The following is a 6712-nucleotide window of genomic DNA, read 5'->3' as shown; positions in this document are numbered from 1 at the left end:
TAAAATAAAGGCGTCCGCCACGTCTCTCTGTCTATTCGCAATAAACTCAAAAACTACTGCACCGGTTTTCATGCTGTTTTCACTAATATATAGCGTGGTCCCGAGGAAGGTCTTAGTATATAATTTGTTAAGTTTTTATAATCATATTTGTATAAATTAATGATATTTGTTGGAGGTATCGGAAAAAAATAAGCCGTCTGGTAGCTTTCAACGAAAACGTCAAGTAAACCCTTTGCGATAAAACAAAATAATGTATCTTATATAGGTCTAAAGTAAAGTTCGTGAGGGCCTATGTCTATCTCTTATGGACAACATCATCATTATTTAAGCCGGAAGATGTCCATTGTAGGACAAAGGCCTGCCCCAAATATCGCCATGATGTTCAGTCCTGCGCTGCCCTCATCCATCCTACTCCGGTGATCTTGACCAGATCGTCGGTCCAACTTGTGGAGAGCCTACCAACACTACGCCTTCCGGTAGGTGGTCGCAATTTGAGCACCTTACTGCTCCAACGGCCATCTGTCCGCAGAGCTATGTGCCCTGCCCACTGCCACTTCAGTTTTGCAATCATTGGGGCTATGTCAGTGACTTTGGTTCACCTACGGATCTCCTAATTTCTTTTATATATTTTTATTTATTTCTTTTTCATTTTCAAATCAAGTATAAATAAGTGTAAAGCGGTAATGAAAAAGCTGTTTACACAAATACGATATTTAATCCTTACCATTTTATGACTGCACTAGCCGTTCTCGCCCGCTTTGCTGGGCGAATTTTAAAAAGAAATATATAAAATTTTATTCATCTTTTTACAAATACAATATTTCGCATCGAATGGTGGTGGTTTCGTATCAAAGAGCCTCAAACAAAGACCATTTTCATTATATATATATATGTAGGTAGATAATCAACTTTGACTACATATTTCTGATGGATTCATATTATTGGAGAATCTACAGCTGAATACTTTACAATAGTCACATAACAAAATAATAGAAAGCCATTTACAGATTCTCACAAGTAGTATAGTAGTAGTTATTCCCGAACACTTAAACCTTTTTCTATCCTATTGACAGAACAGCGTCTGTCGGGTCAGCTAGTATAATTTAATAAAATCATTTGACAACTGCAATTTAATTTTTTAATACATTGCCTTTTGTTTCATTTATAAATTATTAGTTACCTACTAAATTATCTACTACAATGCTTACTTTTATCGGTTTTTGGTAATTAGGTAAGTACCCACATAATTATTTCTAAATTAATTGTTATTGAACTATTGTCACATTGTCAGTTTTATTAACTGTTTTACATGAGCGTACATCCATAAACTTCTGTGAACAGAAGAGCGGAAGGCTACTTTTCAAGCATCCCTAGCCACATCGGCAAATGGCAACACACCAGTATATAAACACCACTACCACATAAACACTAATGACGGGAAGATTATACATACGGCTGATGCTGCCAAAAGGAAATGACAAAACTTACTGGTAAATACACTTAGAAATTGCTCAGATTTTTACGGTCTTACAATTAAACTTGGAATAAGGTTATACGCGAAATAAACGAAGAATATAGTAAATGTCGATAAGACTGTCAATACAATGATAATTCTGAAGATTTCCGAATGTCAAACAGCCTTGCAAATAAATGCGGGGAACGTAAAACGTCCGAATAAACAAATAATAACAAAATGTCTTTTGGTAAATATTTTGCATATTCTTGGCTTATTCCCATATATAACTTTATACAAGTTTTATTTTAATATTGTTTAATTTTAATATTTGGTCAGTCGCGAATGATCATTTATATTTAATTAATTCTAATAATACCGCATTAGTTTTTAGATTATTTAAGACATGTCTTCACTCATAAAATACTAACATTTGATTTATCTGATTATAAGTATTTATATAAAATAAATGAATCATGACTAATAGTTGATTTATTAATAAATCTAGATGCATGACTTCCTTGGTTGAGTATGTATAAAGCATCTCACAGACCTGCGTAATCTATCGCGGCGGTAAATTACATAAAATTAAGCTTCATCTTACGTCTACATTTTTAAAGTCATATGATTGACTAATAAAAAGGTTCATGACAGGACTAATAAGCAGTCAAGTTGAATATTTTTTTTATAGGCAAACGGGCATTAGCTCATCTGATGAAAAGTAAAAAAACCGCTGCTCATAGATACCCACAATACCAGAGGTCAAGAGTTGCGTTTCTGACCTCTAGACTTATGGTCCTGAACTCGTATCGGTAAAAGAGCAGCCGGGCTTAATTGATTGACTTAAAAATAAAATAAAAAGCCGAACACAATTAAATAGCCGCATCAAAAAGTAGAACGTATTTATTCTACAGCGATGAGTCCACTGGTTTATTATAATCTAAAATTATAAGGTTAACATTATGAGGATAGTAAGAAAAAAGTGTAGAAGATAAAGATAATAAATAATACTTAAATTTAAAAGAAATGCATTACAGTGCGGTCCTTGATATGTGTGCAAAAGCATTATTGCATCAGACGTCGAGGTGGTTAAATCTACGTTGAACTATAATTTTAAAAGAATATTTGCATTTGAAATTTTTTAAGTGAGATTTCATCCTATAAAAAGAATCGCATTAATACGAGCAGATGGTCCACTTAATGTTGTATCAAGAATAATATTATCATTAAAGAGATGAATTAATCAGATAGCAATTGAGAGAGAAATTGAGCCGTAACTCATTGCAAAACAAACAAAGGCGTATCAATATGTGAGACGATTTATCACATCATAATATAAAATAGCCTGGTGCCTTAGATAATTTAAACGTCTAGATAGAGTCCCTTGCTGTTAGACAACCGATAAAAACAGGCCAGGAATATTTGTTTAGTATACAAGCTACGTCTTACACTCGCAATTTGTATAATGTTGTGCGTGAATTGCTTAAAATAGAGACTAGTTCTAAATTTAATTTTTTTTACGATTTCACAGGTATCATAGTCTACCGAGACGTTTCAATGATCTTAGCCTGGCGTCATCATCCTTGAGATTTAATGTCATTTGAGATTGTTAACTCTAAGGATAAGAATCTCCACAATTTTAGCTTTAGTTATTATACAGGTAAGTATGTTTTTAGCGTTTACTGGAGTTTAAATTCAAATAAATGCTTCTTTGCGTCAACTTATTATGCAGCCAGTGTTCCTGCAATAAAGTATTTAATTAAGTTACCTCATGCAAATAATAAAATAAATTACATTGTTTTACGTGAGAAACTAAAAATTTAATTTTGAAGATTTATCTTGAATAGTAGGAAGGTAGCATTTTAAGGCGTCTTCCGCGGGATTTCCGTCGCGTAATTTTCGTAAGTATGGTGTTACCTTAAAGCTTATCGGCACATGATAACATTCAATCTCTACTTGTAGACTACAACTGCTACATAGTAGCCCAAAGGTCAAGCATCATTATAATGGCTTCTGATAATATGATGGTTTTCCCGATAGAGCATATGAATGTTTTATTGCCTTATACGCTAAATACTCGACCCCTCATAATTTTTTTTCACACATGTATTTTGGAGATGCGGTACATTATATCAATATATGTTGAATACTTCCTGTGGTAGTGCAATTTAAGCAAATTTCACGCTGAAGAATTTGCGGGTACAACAAAAAAAAACGATTTTAGTTATTAACATAATAACAAAAAAAAATCGATCCAGAACTAGAACTTTGAAGTAGAGTTCATAAATATTTTAAATAATATACCATCATTTACTTTTTTATTGTACTTATTTTAGAATTGGGAATCTCGTTAATGATACAAAAAAATGACATTTTAATTAATTTGAAATGGATTCAACAAACGACTTTGCGGCGTGACCTCTGGCCGTGACCGACCTTACAAAGAACTCTGTGGTCGTCTCGGAGCAGACTTAACCATAGACTTATACTAGCGTTTAGAAATGGCGTCCAGTTAACACATTCACGACTATACCTTTTGCCTTGACGCAGTACATTGAGTTGTTCCTTCCTTCGCAATTATTCCTTTTCCATCAAGATGGCGTGTTGGCGCGTTGGCGCGTCGCGCTGTTTTTCCATCTGCTTGGAAATCCATTAAGCCACGACAAACGCTTTATCGATTTTGACGTGGTGCTACTTCATCTATTTGTCTTGTTGGAGAGGTCGTGAATGCTCAGTTTTAGTAATAGTGTTCCTTTATGGTTATGGTTTGCAAAGCGGCTTTAAACTGTTAACAATAGCTCACAGCTAAGATTGATTCTTTTCATGACTCTAACAGCTAACTTTATATTTTGCAGTGAGCTGACGTAACTCAAATTGTTGAAGAAATGGTCTTCCCAAAGAGGTGCTACGTTTACGCATTAAAGTACCACATTCAGAAAGGATGTGTAACGGGGTTTCATCTGCATTATTACAGAATCTACACGCTCTGCAATCTGTGAGGCCTAGGATTGAGAGTTTGTTTAAGGCCGCTATCCCAAGAAATCGCTAAAATAGCGCGTTATTGAAACCATTTCGTGACGGTTTAATATAAATTTTATATTTTTACAAAAAATATTTATATATCTACACAATGTAAGACGAAAATTCATTTTTTCATTACATTTCTATTTTATATAGACAGTGCGAAAAAAAATCACCAAAATACCCCTAACTTTTACAGTTGGAGCCATTCTAATCATTCATATAGATAAAAATTGTACACAAATTTGTTAATTGTACACGAATACTATTTAACATGACATAGTTTTGTTTTGTAAAGAAAATTGTGTTATTTTTGTAATAAATAAAAAAGAACTAATTCTGAATTAAAACTATGGCGAACTTGTGCGAGAGAGGTAACCTAGCTCCGTTTAATTCCTCAAGGCCGTTGGCTCGGTCCTTAGCCTTAATCTGTAGTGCCCGGTTAGAGTCCTGGTTAGAATGCGTAAGTGTACATATATAAGTATATAGCACTATATATATATAGCACTATGGCTAAATAGCCCTAGTGCCTCATACGCAGCCTTCTTGTTGAAGGTTGTATTCCCTTGGTTACCTTTTTTACCTAAGCCCTAAATAACCAATACTATTGACAAAAAATACTTGATTAAGTATATAATTTGTTCTCTATTATCCGTGTTATTTTAGTCTTGTAGATTACCTACTACGTATCTAATAATACTTATCTATGTACACTTAAACTTATTACATGTATTTTTTATAACAAATTACAAATTAATTAATTACAATGAGTTGTAATTTTCCGTTGATATAACAATACTTGTGTGTGTTCTGTTGTTATTGTACGTTTCTAAAGCTTGGCTTTTTATTATTTTTCTTATGAAGCGAAGGTCGACCGCCGATCCATCATGATCCTCTGGTCAAGGTTATGAACGCTATACACGTGAGGTTCTGGTTAATGTTACTGTCTAGCAACTAATCATTTTAATAATTAATAAATATCAATAGTTTGTAAGGATTATATTTTGTACTTTGCTACTCATCTCTATACAAACAACATGGCTTTTAGCGTTATATTTTGCTCCAATTAAATTTAATTAACCGGTAAATTATGTGACGATTCATTAATATTCAGTTAAACGGTTTTATAAGGATTCAGGATTACAGAAGTCAAGTATGTATGACGAAGAATACTTCAAATATTTTTTTTTAATCTTAGGACCTAGTCACCTTATGTCATGTGATCACCGCCTGATGGTACCGAATACACAATATCACGTTAATTAATAAATAATAACCAGTGGGTGGCTCCTTTATGATGCCGGCTAGATTATGGATACCATGACGGTTTTTCGGTCTGAAGGGCGCCGTAGCTAGTGATATTACTGGGCAAATGAGATTTAACATCTCATGTCTCATGGTGACGAGCACAATAATTGTAGTGCAGCTCTGAGTTTTTAGGTTTTTCAAGAAATTTAAGGTTTAATAGGCAGGGCGTATCAATTACCATCAGTTGAAAGTCCTGCTCGTCTCGTTTTGGCAAAAAAAAAATATGTTTAGATAGATTTGTGACGCATATAAGATATTCATCTGTAAAGCAGGGTTTCCACTGTCTGAGTACACTCGAACTGGCTGCACAAGTTACGCGATACACATATAGAGTACACCGGGCAACCAAAGTTGGGAAATTTATACTATTAAATGTAGAGCCGGTTTTATCCTTCGGTTATATTGCGAATATTACTGAGCCGACGGTATTATACTTACACCATAAGAAAAAACGTGTTTTGGACATAGTTTTGTTTATGGTGATTACTTATTCGGTATCTTTATTTTTTTGACATAGAAATACCAAAATATTCGCAGCATAAATAATCCAGTTAATGACCTTTCCATTGCATATAACAATACATTTAAAGAGCGGGGCGAGGTACGTAATTTATATGGCAAAACAACGTTTGCCAGGACATCACTTGTAGTGTGTAAGTATAACACATACGCTATACCGAGGAGACATAAATGAGAAGTAGCGGTATGGGATGGCAGAGTAATCAAATGTTATAACAGCCAGAGCCTACAGATTTATGTAATAGTATAGATTAACACAAATAAAATTTGAAAACAAAATTTATGAACGCTATGGGGCTCGGACCCGCGACCTCAAGCGTTCCGTGCGAGCGCTCTTCCAACTGAGCCAACCGTTCTAGTGACGTCTCGTTGATAAATCTTGTATGATTTGTTCAATTCGCACGTTGTGGT

Source organism: Leptidea sinapis, chromosome 40 (genome assembly GCF_905404315.1).
Source record: "Leptidea sinapis chromosome 40, ilLepSina1.1, whole genome shotgun sequence".
NCBI classification, from domain to species: domain Eukaryota; kingdom Metazoa; phylum Arthropoda; class Insecta; order Lepidoptera; family Pieridae; genus Leptidea; species Leptidea sinapis.
This window is presented reverse-complemented; position numbering follows the sequence as displayed.